General features: G+C 51.1%; 1 long non-coding RNA gene across 1 annotated transcript; it reads left to right on the top strand.

Moving 5' to 3' along the window:
• The first annotated feature begins 13,486 nt into the window (after positions 1–13,486).
• Positions 13,487–20,023, top strand: Gm41362. The gene is made up of 3 exons (XR_875493.1): positions 13,487–13,560; positions 17,431–17,462; positions 18,093–20,023. It is a non-coding gene; the product is annotated as a predicted gene, 41362 (long non-coding RNA).
• Positions 20,024–24,893: the final 4,870 nt, after the last annotated feature.

Here is a 24,893-nt window from a genome sequence, read left to right as displayed (position 1 = left end):
AGAACCAAGTACTGCAAGTTGTCCTCTGACCACCATCTGTGCATTGTAGCATGCCCCCTCCTACCACACACACACACACCCTTAATAGTAACTATAATAAAAATAGACAGCAGGCAGAAAGCCAGCGGTGGGAACTAGGAGTCACCACCTCCCCGCCCAGATCCAGACTCGACATCTCAGTCCACACAGGGCCCTCTTCCAAACCAGGATGAGCTGAGTGGTGGGGAAACCCCTGCCTGGTAGGCCACACTTGGCTTATGTCTCATGCTGTCCCATTTACTTTTCATATGTGGGGAGGCAGGTGCTAAGGGGACCCCAGTCTCATTCATAGCAGAGACCAAGGCCTGAGTGGGTACCAGTCTCTCTTGGGCTCATGCACCTGGGGAGGGAAGCAAACAGCTCACGCCCTACAGCTCTGGCACAGGCTGTTCTCTTGCGTGGATGATTTCCCTCTTCCACACTGGGAAAGGGGTTCACCCTGCTGACTCCTTAGCGGCCCCTCCTCCTGAAGCCTGCTTGAATGCCCACTGCTTCAGAGTTACCAGTGGGCCTCTGCTCTCTGGGTTCTTTCACCTTGTGTGATGCCAGTCTCCGTGTCACCACACTGGCTCAGGGTTCCAGCCACACACCAGCTCCTGGAGTTAGGGCTATCTGCCTGATTGCTCTTGTACCCCACAAAAAGTCCTCTGAAAGACTTGTGGACAGAGGCATGCATAAGGTAGCTGATGAGGTATTGTTCCTGCCCTAAGCTTTGGCAAGCTAACTGTGCTTCAGCGCCTTCGTGCAAGGAAACGAAGGGGCGTGTCCACTCCCTAGACTGTTCCCTGCACTGTGTCCTCTTCTCTCCCATTGCTAGCACCTGCCTCCAGCCTGCTCACTGTCACTCTGTCGTCCTGCTCTGTTTTGGTCATCATGCTCCAAGCTTTGAGAGACAGACATGGGAGTGGACCAAGAAGCCTCTGGGAGTGCGTGAGAGAAGAGGAAAGCGCCCAGCCGCAGCGACTTCCTCAGAGCAAAATTAGGAAAAGATGAACTGAAAATGGCTTGGGCAGCAGAGTGCTCTCCCAACCCAGCCTGGGGTGAGGGGTTGGGGTGGGGACGGTGGCTGAGGCTCAGGACAGGCCTGCATCTCAGTGTGTCTGTGTGACTGGGGGCCGTGGGGCGTGGCTTCTGGACCTTGGAGGAGAGGGTTAGATTAAGCCATCTCCAGCTCACGTGCCCTGAGACTCCCAGGGCTATGGAGTTTGTTTCCTCTTCCTCCCTTCCTGGAAAAGGCCCCATTCCCAGCTCTGGGACCTACTGTGTGACCTTGAGCAAGTGACTGAACCCTTGGACCTTGGTCTCAGGCCCAATGTAAGACCCAGCGGACAGAGCTACAAATGGCTCCAGGCACACACACCCCAACCCCAGGGAAAGCAGAAGTGCTGTATACTGAGCTTAGGGCTCGAGAGAGATACCAGGTGAGACTCCAGAAGGGCTGCAGGGAGGACTCTTGGGGGAGCTGGTCAGAGGGGGAGGAGAGAGAGGGGGACCCCAGGAATAGACAGAGGGAACTAGGGAGAGATGGTGAACCCCCAGTCACATGGGACTCAGGCATGAACAGAAACAGGAGGGAGTTTGGACTTCATTACGGGGTCGCAAGGAACCATGGGAGGAATGGCAAAGGTGTGAGGGGCAAAGGGACCCAGGGGTGAGGCATGGGGGCTTCCTGGAGGAGGTGTCCTGAAGGCAAGTAAGGAACAATAAGAGAAAAATGGGTTGGGTATTGTGGCATACTACAGTCAAACTGCCACACCTGGAAGGTAGTAGCTGGAGATCAGATCAACATGATATGGAGTTCAAGTCCAGCCTGGGCTAGATGAGAACCTGCCTCAAAATAAAGAGAAATGAGATGTAGCTAACAAAACAAACAAACAAACAAACAAAACAACCTCTAAGCAAAAACAAACTGCAAAGAGCAGAAGCATGCTGGCACACTTGGGGCAAACTGCTGCCCTCTCTGGTCTTAATTCCCACCTGCCCTGCCAGGGGCGCACCAGATCTGTTTCTGACTTTGTTTGTTTGTTTGTTTTACTAAGTTCTTTTCTATTAAAGAAAAAAAAAGATTTATTGTCCTTTTGTTTTGTTTTTTGCTTAACCTCTTTTTCTTTCTCTCTTTCTTTCTCTTTCTTTCTTTCTTTCTTTCTTTCTTTCTTTCTTTCTTTTTTTCTCCTTTTCCTCTTTCTCTTCCTCTTCCTCTTCCTCTCCTCCTCCTCCTCCTCCTCCTCCTCCTCCTTTTTTGGCCAAGGTTTCTCTATGTCACCCTGGCTGTCCTAGGGTGCTCTGTATACTAGGGTGGCCTTGAACTAGAGACTTGCCTGCCTCTGCCTCCCAAGTGCTGGGATTAAAGGCTGCAATTTTTTTCTTTTTTCATTTTATGAATGTTTTGCCTGTATGTATGTATGTATGTATGTATGTATGTATGTATATCTGTTCAGCATAGATGTTCTTGATTTCTGAAGAGACCAGAAGAAGGAACTGGGTCCCCTTGCACTGGAATTACAGATGGTTTTGAGCCTTCATGTGGGTGCTGGGAATTAACCCTGTGGAAGAGCAGCCAGTGAGCCATCTCTCCAGTTCCTCTCCCAGTTTTCACATTGTATAGTCAGGGATAGAGATAACTGGAGTCTTCCAGAGGCTGAGTCAGATTCTGAATTTAGCCAGAGACCCTGCCTTCCTGTCTGTCTTGGTTTTCCCTCTGCATCAGTCTAGGGTGAGGCAGGCAGGATAATAATGGTGGATTGTCAGAAACCAAGTAGCCTCAGGGGCCAGATGCCAGGGATTGTTTTCCATTCCTAGGAGGGTGGGCCTTTCCTGCCAGGAGAAAATTCCAGGGGAAAGATCCCGCCACCCCCGGTGACCACACACCCTCCGCCAACCCTTTGGCATCTGCTCTTCTCTCCTGTATCTCTCCTGGCCTCTCGAGTGAGGAGGAGAGGCCTCCAGCACCCTGGTTTTGCTCACAAATGCCCTGTCTCTTTCCTGTCCCATCCTGTTTGCAGGCCAGGCTCAAGGTACTGGCCTGATGTTCCCTACCAGCGCATGCCCTGTCTCGCTGCAGCACATTAGTCTGCATGGTGGGAAGCTCGGGGACTCCGGCCTGGAACACAGGGAATTAGGATTGGAAGGGTTTCAGCTTCTAAGGGCCTTGCATTCCAAATCCCAGTCCCCAGATTTCTGTTGTTCTAGATCTTTATGTTTTGTCTTGTTTGTTTGTTTTTCCAGACAGGGTTTCTCTGTGTAGCCCTGGCTGTTCTGGAACTGACTCTGTAGACCAGGCTGGCCTCGAACTCAGAAATCTGCCTGCCTCTGCCTCCCAAGTGCTGGGATTAAAGGTGTGTGCCACCACTGCCTGGCTTTGCTCTAATTCTTGTCTGAGCTTTTAGACTTGCTCGTAGCTGAAAGGTCAGGAAAGGAGCAAAGCAAGCTTCGGAGAATGTTTGAGTCTTGAAGTTCTCAGAGATAGAATGGGAAACAGTCCAGCAGTCAATGGTCCTTTCTGGGATAGTCTGGTTGAAAGGACTTGGTTCAGAGCACTGGTTGCTCTTCCATAGGACCCTGGTTCCATTCCTAGCACTCACATGGTTGCTCACATCTGTCTGTGACTCCAGGTCCAGGGGATCTGATGACTTCTGGATTCTGTAGGCACTGTATGCACACACTGCACAGACATACACACAGGCAAAACGCCTGTACACATAACATAGAAATAAAATAATTAAAAAATAATAATTTTTCAAAGGCATTGATGTTCTGGGGCGACACTGCAAGTGGGGGAGGAACAATGGTGGCAAGCCAGGCACACTAGTGCAGGCATTGGTGACAGCTTGGGTGCTGACAGCTGGGAAGGGGCTGTTGTCTGAACCAATCACACCTGGACCAGACCCAGGGGGAGTGACAAGGACAAGGGCGTGTCCCAGAGACCAGAAGGGAATCTTTCACAAGCTCAGACATGACTTCTCCCCGTTGGGACCTTTCTCCTCTTCCTCCTCCTCCCCTTCCTCCTCCTCCTCCTTCTCTTCCTTCCTTCCTTCCTTCCTTCCTTCCTTTCTTGCTTTCTTTTCTTTCTTTTTTTTAAAAGATTTTATTTATTTATTTTATACACAAGTGCTCTATCTGCATATATGTCTGCATGCCAGAAGATCCCATTACAGATGGTTGTGAGCCTCCATGTGATTGCTGGGAATTGAACTCAGGACCGCTGGAAGAGCAGTCAGTGTTCTTAACCACTGAGCCATCTCTCCAGCCCCTTCTTCTTTTTTTTTTTTTAAATTTACTTATTTATTTTATGTATATAAGTGCACAGTAAAGTACACTGTAGCCGTCATCAAACACCAGAAGAGGGCATCGGATCCTGTTACAGATGGCTGTGAGCCACCATGTGGTTGCCGGAATTTGAACTCAGAACCTTCAGAAGAGCAGCTGGTGCTCTTAACCACTGAGCCATCACTCCAGCCCCCCTTTCCTTTCCTTTCCTTTCCTTTCCTTTCCTTTCCTTTCCTTTCCTTTCCTCTCCTCTCCTCTCCTCTCCTCTCCTCTCCTCTCCTCTTCTTTTCTTTTCTTTTTTCTTTCCTTTCCTCTTCTTTCTTTCTTTCTCTCTTTCTTTCTCTCTTTCTTTTTCTTTTTCCTTTTTGAAATGTTATGTATGAGTGTTTTGCCTACATGTATGTATTGTACCATGTGCATGACTGGTGCTCAGGGAGGACTGAAGAAGGCACTGGATCCCTAGAACTGGGGTCACAGATGTTTGTGAGCCATGACGTGCATGCCAGGAACCGAACCTAGGTCCTCTTCACAACCAGCAAGTGATCTTAACTGGTCCACCTCCTGCCTCTCTCTCTCTCTCTTTCTTCCTTTCTTTCTTCCTTTCTTTCTTTCTTTCTTTCTTTCAAAATTTATTTTTATTATATGAGTGTTTGCCTGCCTGCATATATATATTCAGTTTGTACATGCCTGGTGCCTGAGGAGGCCAGACATAGGCATCAGATATCCTGGGACTGGAGTTACAGGCGGCTGTGGGTTACCATGTGGATGCTGGGAACTAAACCTGGGTCTGCTGAGAAAACAACTATTGCTCTTAACCCCAGAGCCATCTCCTGAGCCCCTTTCTCTCCTTTACATTTTTTTGTTTATTTTTGTTTCATTCTGAGATAGAATCTCACTATGTAGTCCTGACTGTCCTGAAACTTGAGGTGCAAACCAAGGCTGGCCTTGAACTTACAGAGATCCTTCCAAGTGCTGGCATTTAAAGGTTTGCACCACTATGCCTGTACCCTTCTTGCTACTGCATGAAGAATGACTGAACATTCTAGAGCCCTCTTGTAGACATCTCTGAATAAGTGGGGTCCCAGGCACAGACAGGGCTAGGGGTAGTTCTTGTCTCATTGAGGACCAGGGCACCCAGAACTTTCTCGGCTCAGCCAGAAGTTTTCCTATGGGCCTCATATTAATCAGCGCTTTGGGGGCTTGCCCTTTCCCTGGTTGCTGGTGTATGATTACAGACCGACACCCACATTTTGCCTGCCTCTTGCTGGGGTTGTAATTTCCTTCCTCTGCTGCATTCTGCACTTGCCTGTCTTCTTTACCCCCGTACAATGCCCCAAGTGTCCCCCTGCTTTGGGGGTGCTCCCATCACTCTTGGTCCCACGTGGCAGCTCTGCACAGGGCTGTGGGAGATGGAATTTGGAACAGTCCTGGCATATGCTTATTGTTGTATCCTGCCAGCCTGCCGGGGCGCCACCTCTGACTCCTGGCCAGGAATTCCTCTTAATTGCTCCCCACAAACCCTGGGGCAAGAGGTTGCTGTGAGAAGGGATAGGCAGAGGCTAGACGTGGGGCTGGAAGGAGGGAAGAGGGAAGCTATGTTCTGGAGATACTTGGCAGGTGGGTTGGGTCCCCTCTCCCTTCCCTCCTAGATCATCATTACAGGCCTTCCATGGGTACAAGTGACCACAGCTTGAGTCTTTTGTAACCTTCTATGGAAGCCATGATTTACCAATCCTATGCATTATTGAACATCTACATTCTGGGCCTGCACTGAATGCTGGGATATAGGTCCTGAGAGACAACAAGAAACCCTGTCCACAAAGGGTCACCACCCTCCACAGCGAGGACACCCTGGTGTTTGGGGGGGAGTGGTGCGGAAAGCACTTCATGGGAAGATACAGCAGTGGTTGTTGGGGTCTCCCAGAGAAGGTGCCTTGCCTAGGAAATGGATGATGAGAGTTAGGAAGCAGACACAGTGCCTGGACCAGTCCCAGAGAAGGCATAGATCAGGCAGAGACCTGAGGCTGGGAAGGTCAGGCTGGCAGGATTCATTGGTTAGGGTTTTTTGTTTTGTTTTGTTTGTTTTTTTTTTTTTTGTTTTTTGTTTGTATGTGCGTGTTTTTCCTGTGTGTTTGTCTGCGCCTCATGTGCATGGTGGTGCCAGTGGAGGCCAGAAGAGGGCGCTAGGTGCCCTAGAACTGGAGTTGCAGGTGCTTTGACACCATGATGTGGGTGGTAACCATTGAGCCATCTCTCCAGCTCCTCTTTTAAGTTTTGAAAGATTTAGGGGCTACTGGTGGAGGATAGGCTGAAGAAGGTTGGGAGGGGAATAGGGTGCAGATGACAAAGGATGGGCTTAGGAGGGACAGAGGTGGCTACTCTGGAGGTCTCTAGAGAGAACACTGCTATTAGCTTTGATGTAGCAGAGCTGGGCCGGCTAATGTCTGATCCCTGGTGGGAGGCGGGATCCCAGGTTAGTAGCATTTGCCACTTGCTGTGGGGTAAATACAGCCCTGTAGCTCACTGTGGTTTCCCACACCTGTAATCCCAGCACACAGGAAGTGGAGGCAAGAGGAACAGGAGCTCAAGGCCAGTTCTGGACTACATGAGACCCAGTGACCCCCCAGTTGGGGGGCGGGGGCGGTATCTAAAATAGGCCAAACATGGTGGCATACACCTTTAATCCCAGCACCTGGGAGATAGAGGCAGGAGGATCTCTGAGGCTAGCCTGGTCTACATAGCAAATAGAGCCAGCTAAGGCTACATAGTGTGACCTTGTCTTTAAAAAAAAAAAAAAAGCCTAAAATTAGCTGGGTGTGGTGGAAGTGTGTACCTTTATAGCAAGTTCCAGGCCATCCAGGGCTACACAGAGAAACCCTGTCTTGAAAAAACCAAATTCACCAAACAAAAACCAACCTGAAATTTGAAAACTGAATTGTAATCATGCTCACCAGTGACAGAACACAGGGAGATGTGAGGGTCTGAAACGATATTATTTTATTTTATTAAAGCTTTCTGGAGCTGGGCATGGTGGCAACGCCTTTAATCCCAGCACTCGGGAGGCAGAGGCGGATTTCTGAGCTGGAGGCCAGCCTGGTCTACAAAGTGAGAGTTCCAGGACAGCCAGGGCTACACAGAGAAACCCTGTCTCAAAAAACAAACAAACAAAAACACCCAACAACAACAAAGATTTTTGTTGTTGGTTTTGGTATTTTATACGGTTGGGTGTTTTATCTGTATATAGGTGTACTGCATGCATGCAGTGATCAAGAAGGCCAGAAGGGGGCGTCCGACCCTCAGGAACTGGCGTTATAGCCGGTTGTCTGCTACTATTTGAATGCAAGAATTAAACCTGAGTCCTCCAGAAGAGCATTGGTGCTGGAAACTCCTGAACCATTTCTCCAGCGCCCCCTCGCCCCGCCCCTCGCGCCCCTCCCCCGGACTGCATGTTAAAGATGGAGAGGCACTTCCAGGCTCCACCAGAGTTCCCTGAGTGCAAGGAGAAAGTAGAGAGCCGTCCGTCCCAGGGTGCTGGCCTGGACGGCAGAACACCTTCCTGGGAGACTGGCTTCTTACCTTGGGCCTGCTTCTGATTTGCTGTGCAACCAAGAACACCTTCCCCACCCCGAGGGCCTCTAGTTCTCAAGGCCCACGGCCCCGCTTAGCCCCCAGTTGGGGTTGCTGATGGGGCTTGCTTTTCTTTTCTTTTTTACTACTGCTGTGTTTGTAGACACCCAGTTGGCTTTGCCTCAGCTTGCTCAGTCCTCCAGCTGTGCTAATGATGTCACCGCCGGAAAGACAGTGACTTCAGGTGGGGTTTACCTTGCTTCAGGCTCCTCTGGCTCTGTGCCAGGAACACTTCTTCCTGAGAGCCTTCAGGGGCTAGTCTCCTTTCTGGCCACCTCTCAGTAGGTTGTTTGGGTGTGGGGTTTCATGTTCTGGGGACAGACAGACCTTTCCATGCAGATCTGGAGCACCCAGAGGTCAGGGTAGGGCAGGAGTCTCCAGGGCAGACAGGGACTCTGTCCTCACACCTGGCCAGCTGTGTGACCTTGTACAAGTCGCTTTCACTCTCTGGTCCATCCAAAGAGAGGTCCTGGTGAGGAGAGCCAGGACGCCCCAGCCAGAGCACGTGGCTCTGCAGCTTGAAGCAATGAAAAATAGTTCCATCAATATTGTGGATACTGGGGGCTGAAGACATGGCTCAGTGGTTAAGAGCACTGGCTGCTTGCTCTTCCAGAGGTCCTGAGTTAAATTCCCAGCAACCACATGGTGGCTCACAACCATCTGTAATGGGATCTGATGCCCTCTTCTGGTGTGTCTGAAGATAGCTACAGTGTATTCATATAAATGAAATAAATACATCTTAAAAAAAAAATCTTGTGGCTAACCCTAGGATGTCTGGACTTTGGTGGCTCCAGGTGCCAGCCATGCTCAGGTGCTACACAGCTGTTGTCTCTAAGGCAGTCCTGGGCCCACCTGCCTCCCACCACCCTCAGAAGCTGCTCTCCGCACAAGTAACTGTGGCTTCCTTTTCTTCTTTGTTTTTCCTTCCTTCCTTCTTCCCACCCTGCCGCCGCTCCCTCTGTTTCTCTTTGTGTTTCCCTCTTTGCCTCTCTCTGTCTATCTCTCTCTCTGTCTCTTTGTCCCCCCCCCCACTCCTTTTCTTTTCTTTTCTCTCTTTCCAGACAGGGTTTCTCTGTATATCCCTGGCTGTACCTAAACTTGCCCTGTAGATCAAGCTGGCCTCAAGTTCACAGAGATTCACCTGCCTCTTTCCCAAGTGCTGTAACCAAAGGCTGTGCCTGTTCAGGACCGTAGCTACCCAATGGCTGATATTGCTCTTTACCGACTGCTTAAGCTAAACCACCTGGTCTGTAGTGCACAGAACGTGACATCTCACCCAGTGCAGAGAGCCAGTGGGGATGGAACAGTGTCTATTCCCTGGTGGCCTCTCACATGGGCCCATTTCTGTGAAGGTCAAAAGAAATTGGGGCTCCTGGTGAGAGAGCCGGAGTGGATGCTCATGGAGCAGGGGTAGCTACGATCCGATCCATCCTGGTGCTGTCTCAGGGGGAAGAAGCAACAGGGACCAGGCAGGTAGAGTTAAAAATCCAATCACCAGTCTTGATTCTTCTTGTCCCTCCCTACGTCACCCAGCAAAAAATCAAAAATCCTATCCTATCTAGGGTGAGCAGAAACCAGGGCATCAACCTGCCATAGGTGAGAGTGGAGAGGACTGAGCACAGGACACACGGGATGGGGACAGGAGCGCTGGGTGCTGGAGATACCAGTGCTGGGTGCTATGTGCTCCTGGGAGCTGCATCTGCATTGGATGCTGGAAGGGACTGCTTGTTGGGAAGCTGCTAAGTGCAAAGTTGCTCTTCTCCAAGGTAGTCTGATCTGATACTAAGACTGCATAAAGGAAGAGAGAAGAGTTGAGGCTCTCTGCTGGAAGGGTAACCCGGGAGGCAGGAGTAAATACGAAGACTCTCAAACACTCGAAGGAGTGGCTGTGTCATGATGAGCCCTAATTAGCCATGAAGGCTGAGTGAGCCTAGAGGGGGAGGGGGCTTGACGGCTTGTACTGAGGGCCTTTGCCACCTGTGGAGCATTTATCCTCTGACACCATCTCTCCAGTCCCTTAGGGCAGGTCAATACTGCATGCGTGCGTCTTCCCAGGTGTTACAGATCCTAAATGGAGCTGTATCTGCATCCTGGCCAGACTTGGCATCTGTTTCATGGGTGGATAACTAGGCATGCCTGTCCTGGCCAGCTTGACAAACCTGCCCCGCCTTCCAGCTAGGCTCCCTTGGATCCACTTTCTCCCCTGACTGTTCTGAGAGCCTCCCACCCTCTACACTGAGCTGTTCCCCACAGGAGGTGGAAAGAGCGTGGGCTGGGGATTCACGCTGTTGACCTGGGCTAGATCTCAGCTGCTTCCTTTCTGGGTGGCCTTGGCAAGGGCTCCCCTTCCTGAGTCACACTCCTGGTCTGTAAAACAGAGGTATGCACACGTGGGCTGGGCTGCAGGGTCGCCAGTGGCCAATGAGGCAGAGGTACAGGAGATCCAGGCCTGAGCTGACAGGCAGTGGTACCCAGCCAGGTGGAAGGTGGGAGAAGGTCTGAACTGAGGGGGTCTAGGGTTTCCGGCAGTCCGTGTGGCCTGCTGCAGACCACTTTCCTTCTCTGACCTTTCCTTGGTTCCCAAGAAATGGCATCACTACTCTTTGGGGTCAGAAACCAAAAGATGGATGTTTGGACTTGTGGGGCCCCACCTGGGAATGGGAGGATGTGGGGAGGTGTTGGAGGCCGGAGGCAGCGGCAGCTCAAAGTGTCTGGGGCAGACAATGGGCACTGTGTGCGGGGCACGGGTGGGGCGCTAGGGGGGGCAGAGTGACACTCTGGCAGGAATGTGCCAGGCCTGTCTGGGAATGTCAGCGCATGACTCCCCCTTGCTGGCTCCCTCATCTGGCAGCCCAGGCCCTCAGAACACTGTGGGTCAGAGATCAGAGCCCGGAACAGGGGAAGAGAAGTTGAGGATGGGGGGGGGGGCGTGGCAAGCCTTCACAGGCGCCCCCCCACCCCACCCCAAACCTAAGCTTTCCCTTTGGGTCTGGGAGGAATAATGGAGAGGGACATTGGATTTGGTGCACCGCTGCCTGGGCGTGGCACTTTAGTGATGTTCTAGCCTCCCTCTGAGGCTCAGTTTGCCCACCTGTTCAGATGATCTCTGACCACTCTAGGGTCCTTCAGGAGCTGAACCACCACATCCTCAGTAGGTTCTCCCTCCTCCCTATGGAGTGGTAATTTTGCCTGCCACCATCACCGCTCACTGTTTGTTCTAAGGATCGAGAACAATTTGCCTGAAGGCATTTTCCTCTTTCTTTCCAGAGGCCTGCTGCCGGCTCCTCTCCCACAGGCCCCCACAGGGTTCTGAGAGAAAGGTTCCCACTGGCAGGTGGGTGGGCGGGGAGCATCTTCCTGCTTGCCCCCCCTTTGCTTCCTTGCCTGCCACACTGGAGCGCTCTCTGGTCGCTGTCCTCCCTTCTCTGGCTTTGGACCCCTCAGTCCCAGACTAAGCTTTCTTCCCCCAGAGCCTTGCTGTTTTCCATACCCGGACTTGGTGTCTGCACTTTCTGGCTCTTCCCCAACCACCACATACAGAAGGGGAAACTGAGGCCCAGGGATGCGTGTGGACCCCAGGTCCCACAGCTGGAGATGTTTAGGATTTGAGCCCTTGTCTTTGGTACTTCTGTGCCTGGACCTTGATCTGGTTGTCACAGTCAGGAAAGCTTAGACAACTCAGGTAGATGACCTAGCAGGTGACCCCCGCCAGGCCCAAGTGCTTAGCCAGGGCCTCCATCTGTTGTTTAAGACATTTTCTTTGCTTCTCTCTTCATGGCAGCTGGGGTGAAGGAGTTGGGTAATCTGAACCTGTTTGCCTAAAGCTACTTTGGAGGGCCAGGGAGTTCAGCCAGGGCCTGAAGCCTCCGGGACAGTCCCCATCTACCTACGCGTCTCTCTTACTGTCAAGGGAGCAGACACTAGCCTTTCCGGGATTCCCCAGCCAGTCCAGAGATTGTCTCATGAGCCCCCAAGGTGGCCCAGGGCTACTGGATGATGTCATGGGTCTTTCCCACACCTGACTCACTGTGGCTCACAGACTAACCCTGTGCTACTTCTGGAGGAGTGGTTGTCCAGACTGCTGGGAGGGGTGTGTGTGTGTGTGTGTGTGTGGTGTGTGTGTGTGTGTGTGTGTGTGTGTGTGTGTGTGAGAGAGAGAGAGAGAGAGAGAGAGAGAGAGAGAGAGAGAGAGGTGGGGGGGCAGTGCTGGGCAGGTCTGGGCTCTGCTGAATAATGAACATGGGAAACAGAAGAAAGCTGGAGGTGCCTTGGCTGGTGTAGTCTAGGGAATTCTTGCCCCTCTCTGGGTCTCAGGTCATCTGTGGTTCCCCAACTATGGCTGTGGCTGCACCCAAGCCAAGGAAAGAGGACAACCCTGTCCGTCTCCTCCTGGCCCCACCCCCTGACAAATAAGGACTGGCCTAGGTGAGGAAGTTAACTCAGTGTTTGGACCTGGGGAAAGGGTCATTTTGTCTTCTCTAAGGCTTAGAACTGAACTTGACGGCTAATCTCAGAAGAGAGGGGGTTGCCAGAACCTGGGGGCTTGGGGATCGCCATTGAGAACCCAAGTATCAGGTTCCAGACGCCCCCTCGGCAGATGCTGTCTCCAGTCTTCCTCTCTAATTCTCAAAGTCTTGGGGCTGGAGAGAGGGCTTAGAAGTTAAGAGGCCTGGCTGGTTTTCCAGAGGGCTCTGTTGGGTTCACAGTACCCATAGAGTCTAACAACCATCTGTAACTTCAGTTCCAGGGAGTCTCACACCCTCTTCAGGCCTCCAAGGGTGTTGCACCCACATGGCAAAGAGAAATACAGCCAGGCAACTCACACACACTGTGGGCAGTGGTGGCGCACGCCTTTAATCCCAGCGCTCAGGAAGCAGAGGCAGGCAGATCTCTGAGTCTGAAGCCAGTCTGATCTACAGAATGAATTATAGACTATCCAGGGCTACACAGAGAAATCCTGTCTAAAAACCAAAACCAAAACCAACCAACCAAACAAACAAAAAAAAACCCAAAACAAAACAAAAACTAAAAAAAAAAAAAAAAAACCAAAAACCCAATGTAAATAAATAAATAAATAATAAAAAATTAAATATAATAACTCTTTAAACAAACAAACATATTCTCAAAGCTTCCCATTTTTTCACTTTGTATATATAGACACTGAGGTTCAAAGGGAAGGAGAGAGTCACTGAAGGTCACACAACTCTCTTATGGGAGGTCTGATGCAAGGCCAGAGTTCTCGTTCTCAGTAGGATTTTCTGCACTGGTTCAGACCTCCCTCTCTTTGGAACCCATCCCACCCCCACCTCCCACCCTGTTCCTTAGAAAGCAGCAGGGGTTTGGGGAGAAGCAGGGGGTAGAGAGGTAAAGCCAGTCTCTCGCACTGCCCCCTCCTCTGCCATGGTGTCCAGGAGCAGCCAGCAAAGGGGTAACTGCCGCACACCCCTCCGGGTCCCCGTCAACACGCTGGTTAAGCCTTCCACTGCTCTGTCTTTGTAAATCTTTAAACAGCTTGATGATTAATTAGTTACTCTGAGACAGGGGTCACTTGAGAGCACCTGGTGCCTGAGGCCCAGCGTACCCTCTCCTCTGAAGTACCCCAGACTTCAACAAGTCCCCAACCACAAGGTGAGTAAGAGATATGCAGACATGTCCGGCCAGATGCACAGACAGATATACAGACATGGCCCATACAGAGACATGGGTCTGGCCAGTGTTCTGAGCAGGAGCAGCCCAGTCCACTGTAACCGTTCCTTGTAGCTCAGCTGGAAAAGGTACTTTCCAGCAAGCCAGACAAGCTAACCCTGGGACCCACAGGTAGAAAGAGAAAACGGATTTCCATGGGGTGGAGAGTGTCATCCTCTGATCAGCTTCTGGTGGCCATTGGAGATTCCCCCCCCCCCCCATACACACACACCCCAAAGTAAGTAAATAAAAAGTCAAGACATATTTTTAAAAAATTCAAATGAGAGCTAGCAAGATGGGGCTGGAGAGATGGCTCAGCAGTTAAGAGCACTGACTGCTCTTCTGAAGATCCTGAGTTCAAATCTCAGCAACCACATGGTGGCTCACAACCATCCATAATGAGATCTGACTCCCTCTTCTGGTGTGTCTGAAGACAGCTACAGTGTACTTATATGTAATAAATAAATAAATAAATAAATAAATTTAAAAAAAGAAAAAAGAGAGCTAGCAAGATACTGTATGCAGCCGGGCGTGGTGGCGCACGCCTTTAATCCCAGCACTCGGGAGGCAGAGGCAGGTGGATTCGAGGTGAGTTCGAGGCCAGCCTGGTCTACAAAGTGAGTGCCAGAACAGCCAGGGCTACACAGAGAAACCCTGTCTCAAAAAAAATATTGTATGCTATGGAATATAATACAGTGTATAAGCACCAGGGGTGAGGTTGTACATGGCTGGCCCATGCCAAGATGCCTCTGAGAAATCACCCTATGTAACAGATCTGGTTAAAGGAGGTTTATATGGGGGAAGGGAGGGGCGTGAGGGCCTGGATAAGAGAGGCAGACAGATGGGAGCAGAACTTTGAGGGCAGAGAATGGGGCACAGAGAAGGACAGAAGTGTGTGTGTGTGTGTGTGTGTGTGTGTGTGTGTGAAAGACTGGCAGGGAGCACGTGGGAACAGAGGAAGAGAAAAAGAAAGAGTGACTTGGGGTGGTGAGCAGTGCTTTTGGTTTTTTGTTTTGTTTGTTGACAGGGTTTCTCTGGGTAGCCCTGGCTGTCCTAGAACTCACTCTGTAGACCAGGCTGGTGTTGAACTCAGAAATCTGCCTGTCTCTGCCTCCCAAGCGCTGGGAGTAAAGGCGTGTGCCATCACTGCCTGGGAGCAATGCCTTTATATGCGGCTCGTACCTAGAGACAGGTAATGATGGCAGGAAGTGATGTAAGCTGGTGATGAGGTAAGCTGTTGCTAAGTCCCTGGGAAGAGCCTAGCGGAACTGCCTGTAAACCAGCACTGTACAGTACTGTGACCCCAGAACTTAGAAGGTGGAGGCAGAAGGTCAGGAGTTCAAGGTCATCTTCAGCTACATTAGGAGTCTGAGGAACTCCAGCCTACATGAGGCCACGTTCAACCAACCAACCAACCAACCAACCAACCAAAAACCCTACCACTGAGCTGGGCATAATCGCAGCCCTCAGGAGGCAAAGTCATCTCAAACAAAACAAAATAAAACAAACAAACAAAGCCACCCAACCCTCAAGCAAGCAAGCAAGCAAAAAATCAACTCCCCCCCCCAAAAAAAAGATCAAAAATTCAAACGAGGAGCTCATGCCTGTAATCCTAGCACTTGGTAGGCTGAGGCAAGAGGATCACTGGGAATTTAAGGCCAATCTGGGCTCCAGAGTGAGACCCTCTTAATACAAAGAAAGAAAAGAAATGTCAACGAGGGGACATGGGTCTGTGGAGAGTATTTGCTTCTTGTGTGTAAGGCCACCAGTGTGAGCCCCGGCAGAGCAAAAGAAAAAAGTCCCCGTGGGCTTTCACTCCATACACACAAGAAGTGCCTCTCTCTAGCCTGTGTAGTGGGCTGACAAGGGTTCTCCGGGTTCCTACCTGCTGGGTGCCTCAGAACGTGACCTTATTAGGAGGAGGGTTGCTCACTAATTAGAGGGAAGATCTCAAAATGAGGTCATCCTGGAATGGGAAGGGCAGAAATCCAGGTAGAGCCCTTCTGAGAGGAAGGAGTGGGCTACTTGAAAACCAACTGAACCCACTTGGAAAGAGGCAAAGAGTAGAGGCCCGCAGCAGCATCAGAAGCAGGAAGAGGCCAACTTTTTCCTGACATCCTTGGGTGCAGACTTGTTACCGGCGGATTTGGGACTTCCAGAGTGCAGGACGTACGGCAGTAGATGTCTGGTGTTCCAGCTTCAGTTTGTGGTTACAGAGGGAACCATGTACACACTCCATCACCAGCCCTTGCCAGCCAGCCGGCTGTCCCTCCGCTTGCCTACACAGCTGCTGAGGGTACACACAGGCTTGGTTTTTTTTTTTTTTTTTTTTTTTTTTTTTTGTTGTTGTATGGATGAGTATGCATGTGCACATGCGTACTTATTCTTGTGGATGTCAGAAGTTAACCTCCATTGTAATTCTTCAGACAGGAACTTGCAGTAATCCCTCTATGCCCGCTTCCCAAGAGCTAGGGTCACAGACATGTACCGCCACATCTGGCTTGACTGTGGTCTCTTCCCACATGGGGTGTGTGCATGGAAATAAGGAATACAGAATAGGGGCCATGGAACCTTGGGGTCTTCCTTGGGAGCTCTGACAAGGGCTGATAGGGTACTCTGCCCTGTCTGAGTCGCCACTTGCTCCATCCCCTTGGGGCTGCCTTCTAGCTGAGGTACCAGGCCAGTGGGGCCTCTGTAGCCACACACAATGGTCCCTCTGTGTGTGTGGCACAAAAGAAAATGTGAATGGAAAGGGTAAGGGTGAGGGCAGAGGAAATACGGCCGCCTGTACTAGAATAGAGTTTTGGCCTTGGTGGAGGTCTGGGGTCCAGCATTGGGTGTGAGGCTCTGAGGCTCTGGGCTAGACATTAGTTGACTGCCTTGGGGTCACCTCCATTCTCACTGTGGTGATTTCAAATAATCCTTCCCTCCCACCCCCAATTATTTAATCCAGATGCTGATAGATGAGGGTCACATGACCTTCTCTGGCTTCTGGGCTCTCTCTGTAGGTAGGTACATAATGAATGTGGCACAGTGATAGTGGAGGGGTTTCTGGGAAACTGCAACTTTGGAGGGCTGAGAGGTGGCACTGATCTTTCAGAGAACCTGAAATCAGCTTCCAGCACTCACATCAGAATGGCTTACAAGCACCTGTAACTCTAGCTTTAGGAGATCTGACACCTTCTTCTGGCCTCTGGGGGGGTACCCAAACTCATGTTCACAACACACACACACACACACACACACACACACACACACACACACATACACACACACACACACACAAATAAATCTTTAAAACAAACAAACAAACAAACAAACGATACTTTCTACTTCCCAGCTCTTGGGAAGCTGGTCTCCGTGCTCTGATGCCCAACAGCTCCCAGATGAGACCCACCTGGGAAGCAGTAGAGGACCAGCTGTGAGTCCTGCAGGGCTAATGGGTTGTCCAGCCTGTCCAGGGCCCTGGCTGATGGGAGGAGAAGGCTCGGCTGAGCCTAGCTCAAAATGCAGATTGAAGCTAGATGAATGCTTGCTTTAAAACAAAAATGAAACAAAACAAAACAAACCCCCCTGTGTGCACATGTGTGCGCACGCACATGCGCGCGTGCGTGCGTGTGTATGTGTGTGTGTGTACGTGTACACAAGCATGTATATACACTTACAAGGGGCTCGTGCAAAGGTCAGAGAACAACCCCGGGTGCCATTCCTTATTTTCTACCTTGTTAGACACAGGTCTCTTTGTTGTCATAGCTACATACATTAGTCTAGCTGGCCTAATCTCTTCTGTCTCTCCCTCTTCTCTCTGCACAGGAGCATTGGAATTACAGCCATGCGCTGCCACGGTAGGCTTTTTGTGAGTCTTTGGAATCCACGCTCAGGGGCTTATACTTGTATGACAAACATTCTAATCACTGAGCCATCTCCCCGGCTTCTGCTCTCGTTTCCAGCGTAACATTTCAGGCCTGTATGCTTCATACATAGCAACAGATAATTGTAATTCTTCCAGCCGGGCGTGGTGGCACATGCCTCTAATCCCAGCACTCAGGAGGCAGCGTCAGGGGGGTCTCTGAGAGTCTGAGGACAGCCTGGTCTCCTAGTGAGTTCTATTTATGTAGTCAGGGCTACACATAGAGAGACTGTCTCGAAAACAACAATTGGCAATTTTTCCATGGTCATTAACATCACCTTTGATGCCCGGGAGCTGGTGAAGAATGTGGGCTTCGTGGAACACTTATCAGTGGGCACTGAGCCCCTTTCCTAACCCCAGCTTCTGGGTCTGAAGGTGACAGCTGTAAGAAAGCTCAGCTCGTGAGTGTGGCAGAGGGGGGAGATGGAGTGATTGACAAGGGACCTGGTGACATGGGAGTGCTCCATTGATGGCTGTTGTTTATTATTACCATAGGCTTTTGCTTTTTATTTTTATATTGTTATTATTGTCAGCTGGATTTTGTTTATGTTTTGTTTTGTTTTAGATCCCTCAACTGCTGGAATTACATGCACCACCGTACCCATATTTATGTGGTTTCTGAGTGCTGAACCCAGGGCATGCTGGGAAGGTAGCTGACCACATCTCCATCACCGGCATTTTCATAAGCAGTAGATCATCTCTTTCTCCAGGCAAGTCTTTGCTGCTCACCTCTTCAAGGACCTCTTCTTCCAAGAAGCCTTCCTTGGCTACCCCAAGCTACATGGCACCTCTGGCCTCCTGCAACAAGGGTCGTTCCACATGTCCATTGCTTGTCTACAGCCATCACATTGACACTATGTGAGGGTACCCTTTGTGAAGCCAGCAAAAGGCTAAAGTCTCAAAGCTGCGACAGAGAACATGGGCACACAGTGGGGGCTCTGAAAATGTGATTTTCTGTTTTTTTAAATATAGCTGTGACCGCAGCCTGGGCCACCTCCCTCAGACTGTGCAGGCCACTTCCCTCAGACTATGCAGGTTTCTTTGTATACCAGTATGCCTGCTTGAGTTGTGTCAATACAAGCATTTGCACACATGGATGTGGTTTTGGCATCTGCAAGAAGGGATATAGGTATGATTACACACCACCATTTACTGCCACGTCTATGCAGAGGCTCATGGGCATGGGTGTGTCCCTATAACGTGCCCTGACACTGGGGCATGCCTCCGTGTGCCCAGAGCAAGGCTGTGGCAGGGAAAGTGTAGCAGCTGCTAGATCCAGGTTCTGCCATTTCTCATTTGGGAACTAAAAATAACCCAGCGCCCAGCCCTATCCCAGGAGTCAGGAACCAGCCCGCAAGCCTCACAGGACACCCCAGGCTGGCTGTTGCTTTTGTCCCTTCTTAGGCTACCATACTCCCTAGCCTTCCCTGCCTTGGGCTCCCATGACCTCATTGCAGGCCTTGCTCAACCAGGGCCACAGGAGGAGGAAGGGCCAAGGCCACGCCCATGTCCAGGCAGCTGGATACAAGCAAGGCCTGATAAGGTCAAGCAGGGATTGGGGTACACCCCCGCCTCCAACCAGGGCCAGGCAGGCAGACATGAGTCAGCACAGGGGGCCATCAGCAGCCCAGGCCTGGCCACAAGCAGGTGACAGAGGGCTCAGAGGAGAGTTCTTTCCCAGGAGGCCAGAGATGGGTGTGGAGGACTCACCTGGTCTCTGGCCTCACTTTCCCACTCCTCAGCCTCACTTCCACCCCAGAAGCCCCTTGGAGAGTCCCTCCTCCCCTGCTGGCTTCCTGTCAGCTCTGGCCATACCCTTGTCCTTGAAAAAGTTGTCGGCCTCTTGCAAAAGAGCTTCTGACTTAGCTTAGGAAGTGCCCGTCCCTGAGTGCCATCCCTGCCCTCCCTAGGCAGGTGGTCAGCATTGCCTTCTGGTCCGGAAACATCTCAGAGTCCCCCCTTCTCTGGGAAGTCAAGTCCTTTTCACACACATCCAGACCTGAGCTTTGTAAGGCCCTGAAGCGTCTTTTGAAATTCTACCCACACGATGGACCCTCACAGGGTCCAGTCACAGGCCAGGAGGGGTCATTGTTGTCTTCCTTTACAAGGAACAAAGCCACAGCCCTGTAGGACACATGCTGGCTGGAGACTCGCCAGGCTTCATCTGAGACCAAGCACGCTCCAACATCCACTGTGGCTGTTCTGATCTTTCCTGCTACTGTCTTCAGTATTGACAACCCAGGTCAAGGGCCCTGAACCTGGAAAGATGTACAGCTAGGGCTGGGTCAGCCTGAGCTGCGTAGTGAGACTCTGTCTCAAAACAACAACAACAACAACAACAACAACAACAACCCATGTACTGCTCTTGCAGAGAACCTGAATTCAGTTTCCAGGACATAAGTGAACTGCTCAATTGCTCACAACTTGAGCTCCAGGGGATCTGACGCCCCCTTCTGGCCTCTGAGGGTACCTGCACTTATGTGCACATACCCACTTCTGACCCCATATATACATATAATTAAAAATTTGTTTTTGTTTTTGTTTTGTTTTTGTTTTTGTTTTTGTTTTTTTTGGTTTGCTTTGTTTTGAGGCAGGATCTCACCATGTATCCCTGGTATGTAGACCAGACTGGCCCTAAGATTACAGAGAGCTGTCTGTCTCTGCTTCCCAGATGCTGGAATTTAAAGTTGAAAGTGTTTGGAGATAAGAGGTGACGAAGGCAGATATCACCTAAGCCTCCCAGGAGGCAGAGAGCAGTCATCCAGAGAGCCGTGACAAATCCAGAGGGAGGAGTCCTAGCTTGTCTCTGTCGCTGTGATCAGCACCCTGAATGAAAGCGACTTGGGGAGGAAAGTATTTATTTGGCTTAGCCGTGTGGATCGCACAGTCTGTCACAGAGGGAAGTCAGGGCAGGAACCCAAGCAGGAACAGAGGCAGGAGCTGTGGAAGGAGGCTCGGGCCTGTTCCAAGGCTCATTTTTTATAGTCGTCCAGGAGTGGCACTGACCACAGTGGGCTGGGCCATAGGCTTAGGTTTGTATCAAGTTGGCAAAAACTAACCCTCACAATGTGACTGTTGGGAACCAATCAAAGGAGGAGCAGGCAGAAAGCAAAGGAGTTATGGGTGTCCCTTGAGAATCTTCCCAGTGAAGATGTATTCTTCTGTTTCTTCTACGAGCAAATCCAAACTGCTGCAGTTATCTCTGTGCCTCTTTACTGTGTGACTTTAAGCGAATATCTTAACCTTGCTGGTCTTTTCATCAAAAGAGTCAGTTAGATGGTGAGCTATCTCTTCCTGGGCCAAGGGACACTGTGAATTCCCAGGATGCTTTGCCTATGGACCCACTTGGGCAGGATGTTCAGTGGAGGCAGGGACACACACCAGTTATTAGCTCCTTTGGGAGCTGCTCAGCCCCAAGCTGTGCCAGAGGTTTAAGGATGGTAAAGGCTGACTGGCTGGTAGCCGGTCCTTAGACCCCGGCTGGGGCATTCCAGGAAGAAGTCCAGCTGCTCTCAGCCCAGCTGGACAGCGGGAGTGTGGGGTATGGAGGGGCCGGAATGGCCACCTGACTCAGGGAAGGAACCTGAAACCATTCTGGGCCAGGAACTGAACTGAACACAGAGCCCTGGGTGAGAAGCGTAGGCTGACGAAGGGGAGGCCCCGGGACTTGGCCTGTCCCTGAGCCAACTTCCTCAACATCCGGTTCCTGACTCAGTTTCCTCCCGTGTAAAAATGAGGGGGGGTGTGTCACCGCTTCACAGAGCTGTGCAGAGGGACCCAATGAGCAGTACGGTACAGTAGGGTTCTTTGAGGATCCCTTCCCCCATCCTCTGTGGGGACCTCAGGGACACCTGCAGACCCCCTTTTATGTCCCAGACTTAGAGACTTAAACAAGAGGAAGAAGAGGAAATAGTTAAACGCAAATAAACAAAATGGGGCCCCAGCAGCCGGCGGGTTTCTTGAGGAAAAGCTGCTAATCACATAGCCAACCATTAAAATGCGTCAAGAGGTTCCTGGGAAAGAGCGTTCCTCCCACTGTCCGGTCCATTTCTGGTGCATTCTTCCTGAGCCAGTGAGAGCAGATGCCTGCCAAGACGTATTTACCCCTTCCTTAGAAGCACACGTTCCGGTCAGCCTTGTTTCTGCACCATGGACAATGCTAGGATCAGGAGCAGCTCCCGAAGCACTTCCTGGTTCCTCCATGGCTGGGATGGGCCCCGTTATTGTTAATTAGCTAGGCTCTGGAAGGGAGAGCTGTGCTCTGTTTTATAGGCTGGGGAGTGGGGAGGCCTGGGTCTGAGCGTAGGATCCACTGCTTCGCACTCTGGGCATTGCGTGCCGTTCCCCCTCTGCCTCATTTTCTTCATCCGGAAGAGCATGGCTGCATCCATGGAGGAGATCACGTGGTCCACTGATGGCCCACAGGCCATATCCTGCAAACCCGGTGTTTTGTTCATAAGCTTTCCTTAGAGCGCCCTGGGGAATAGAGCCCTGTCTATGTAGCGTTTGCCTAGCGTACACAGGACTCTGGGTTTGATTCCCCAGAATCACCTATGACTAGCCGTCAGTACATCTCCTTATGACTAGCTGTCAAGAGGATCAGAACTTCAAGGCCATCCCCAACTACGTGTTGCTTTTTTTTTTTTCTTTTTTATAATTCATTTTTATTTTATGTGCACTGGTGTTTTTTCTGCATGCATGTCTGTATGAAGGCATCCGAAACCGTGGAACTGGGGTTACAGATAGGTGAGAGCTGCCATGTGGGTGCTGGGAATTGAACCTGGGTTTTCTGGAAGAGCAGCCAGCGTTTTGTTTTGTTTTGTTTTGTTTTTTTAAATGGTGGAGCCCTCTCTCGAGCCTTGAAACTCTGTTTCAGAAACAACCAAGCAAAAATTTTCCCTAGATTTGAAGTTTTTTTTTTTTTTTTTTACGTTGAACACAGGTTTATGGATTCAAAAACAAGACCTCCCCCGTATTTAGTGCTAGCTGGCTAGAGACTAGATGGCCTTAGAGCCCACCCTTCCCCTATTGCTAACTCCCCTACCTGGCTTAAAGGTGTTGAACACATGAAGAACTTTGCTGCTCAACGATGTTTCAATGTAAATGCTTTGTGAAGCCCCAGCACCCAGCTTCATCCACTTGCCAGGTACCTGGAGGTTTTGAGAGTAGTCGGGAGGCACAGTTTAGGATGAGTCAAGCCTATGGACCCAGACCCAGAGCACTGGCTCCAGGATGTCTCCCCAACCAAAAGGGAAGAGGAAATACTGGCACCAGGTTTAGGAGGGGCTCTGGGCTCCGGGCTCCGGGCCAGATGCTGTATCCCAGGAGGCAGCTCAAGGCTTCTCCCCTAGGCCTGAGCCGGAAGCTGGGCCCCCAACACCTGGAGTTGCCATCTCCTGGTCCCCAGGATGTAGATTCCTGTGCACCCTGCCCCCACGCCTTCCTCTTCCCCACCTACATTCAGAAGCCACATCCTGCTCAGAGGGGTGGGCCAAGGCAGTCCTGAAGGAGACAGGGATGTGGGTGGAGTCTCTGGGGACCTAGGACATCCTCTCCAGGGTGGTTGAAATCCCTTCTCTGCCTCAGGTTCCTTGGAGCAATTTTTTTTTTTTTTTTTTTAGTTGAGTTTTGTTTTTGAGACAAGATCTCACAGACACCTGGCTGGTCTCGAACTTGCTATGTTCCTGAAGGGGATCTTGAACTTCTGATCCTCCCGATTCTACTCCTGAGCTCCAGGGTTACAGGCTGGCAACATCCTATCTGGTTTCAAAGGTGCTGGGCACTGCCTGCAGCAGGGCTCACAATAAGTAAACTGAGGCTGAGTTGCAGCAGAGGACACTAGAGACACGAATCCATCTCAGGCCAAAGCCACACTGAGAATGTCCTCAGCATCATAGTCACTGTGTGTGGAGGGGGGAGAGGGCAGGACAATGGGGACAAGGAGGTCTGAGGGGCCCCAGCACTGCAGGCCTGACACTTGAGACCTACTCCTCTTTATTTTTTCTGTGACCTCAGAGAAGAGCCTCCTGTGGGCCTCAGTTTCCCCATTTAAAGATGCTGCTGCTGCTATAAGCATCAGACTTGGTGCTAGAGCAGATGTGATAAAGGCCAGTGTGGACCTTGGTCCAGACCTGGGGACCGTTTGCTCAGTCCTGGGAAAGGCTAGAGCATGAGGCAGCTCTGGACTGCTAGTCTAGGGGAAGGAGTACATTTGTCTCTTGATCCTCAGTGCTCCAGCCACCTGCTGCTTCCACTAGGGGAAGGGTGGGAGTGGAGAGGCTGGGGAGGAAGCTGGGCTGAGGAGGAAGCCCCCCTCTGTTGAGAAACTGGTAGACTGACTCACTGGCTTTGACGACCTGTGGGTGGTCAGCCCAGGTGCAGCCTTGGGCCTCCCATGATAGCTCTGCCCACAAAGAACCGCTCCTTTCCTTAGGAAACCCGACGAAGGGGTGGACAACACAGAGTGAGAGCCACGCAAGACACTCCAGCCCTGTCCTCCCTGGGCTCCAGAGGGATAAAGAGTGACAGGAAAAGCATGGACAGAAGGACTGCAGGGACTTCCTGGAGTGCCATGTTTGCTGGGGCCATATGTGACCTGCCCCCTCAGATACAAAGCCACTGAGTTCAGGAGGCAACACAGCCAAACCTGTGTTCACACATGCAGATTGGAAAGGGACCCAGCACACACCAGGCAAGGACTCCACCAGTGAGCTACACATCCATCCTACTGTTTTTTTGTTTGGTTTTTCCAGACAGGGTTTCACTATGTAGCCCTGGCTATACTGAAACTTGCTCTGTGGACCAGGCTGGCCTCAAACTCAGAGACCCACCTTCCTCTACCTCCTTCCTGCTGGGATGAAAGGTGTGCGCCAACACCACCCCACTCACATCCAGCCTATTATACACAGCCCATTCTCATTTCTTTGTGTTTGTACCCAAGGGCAGACGTGTGGAGTTTGGAGGACAGCTCTGTGGAGTTGGTTCTCTCCCTGGCAATCCAACTCAGATCACCAGGCCTGCTTGTTTTCTGACACGGAAACAGGGTATACTGTGTGGTGTAGGCTAGCCTCGAACTTCTGCCACTCCTTAATCCCGTCGAGTTTTTTTTTTTCTCCAGAGATTACTGTAAGACTATATAGCATGTGGCACCATATGTATCTAGACTGGCCACTTTTAAGGGCTGGCAGTGGTAAACGGCTACAGGCAGTCTGTGCCATAGGGGTAGCTTGGGAGAGTGCAGGTGGATAGGAGTGAGGGCAGTTCGGGTGACAGGAGTCTGGGCACAGGCCAACACAGCCTGAAGCTTTATCTGCCCTCTCGTCTCCGCCATCCTTCCGAGCTGCTCCTTTGGTTTCAGCCTGGAGTC

Source organism: Mus musculus, chromosome 15 (assembly GCF_000001635.26).
Source record: "Mus musculus strain C57BL/6J chromosome 15, GRCm38.p6 C57BL/6J".
NCBI lineage: Eukaryota > Metazoa > Chordata > Mammalia > Rodentia > Muridae > Mus > Mus musculus.
Note: the sequence above shows the minus strand (reverse complement) of the source record. Positions and strands in the feature narration are given on the sequence as shown.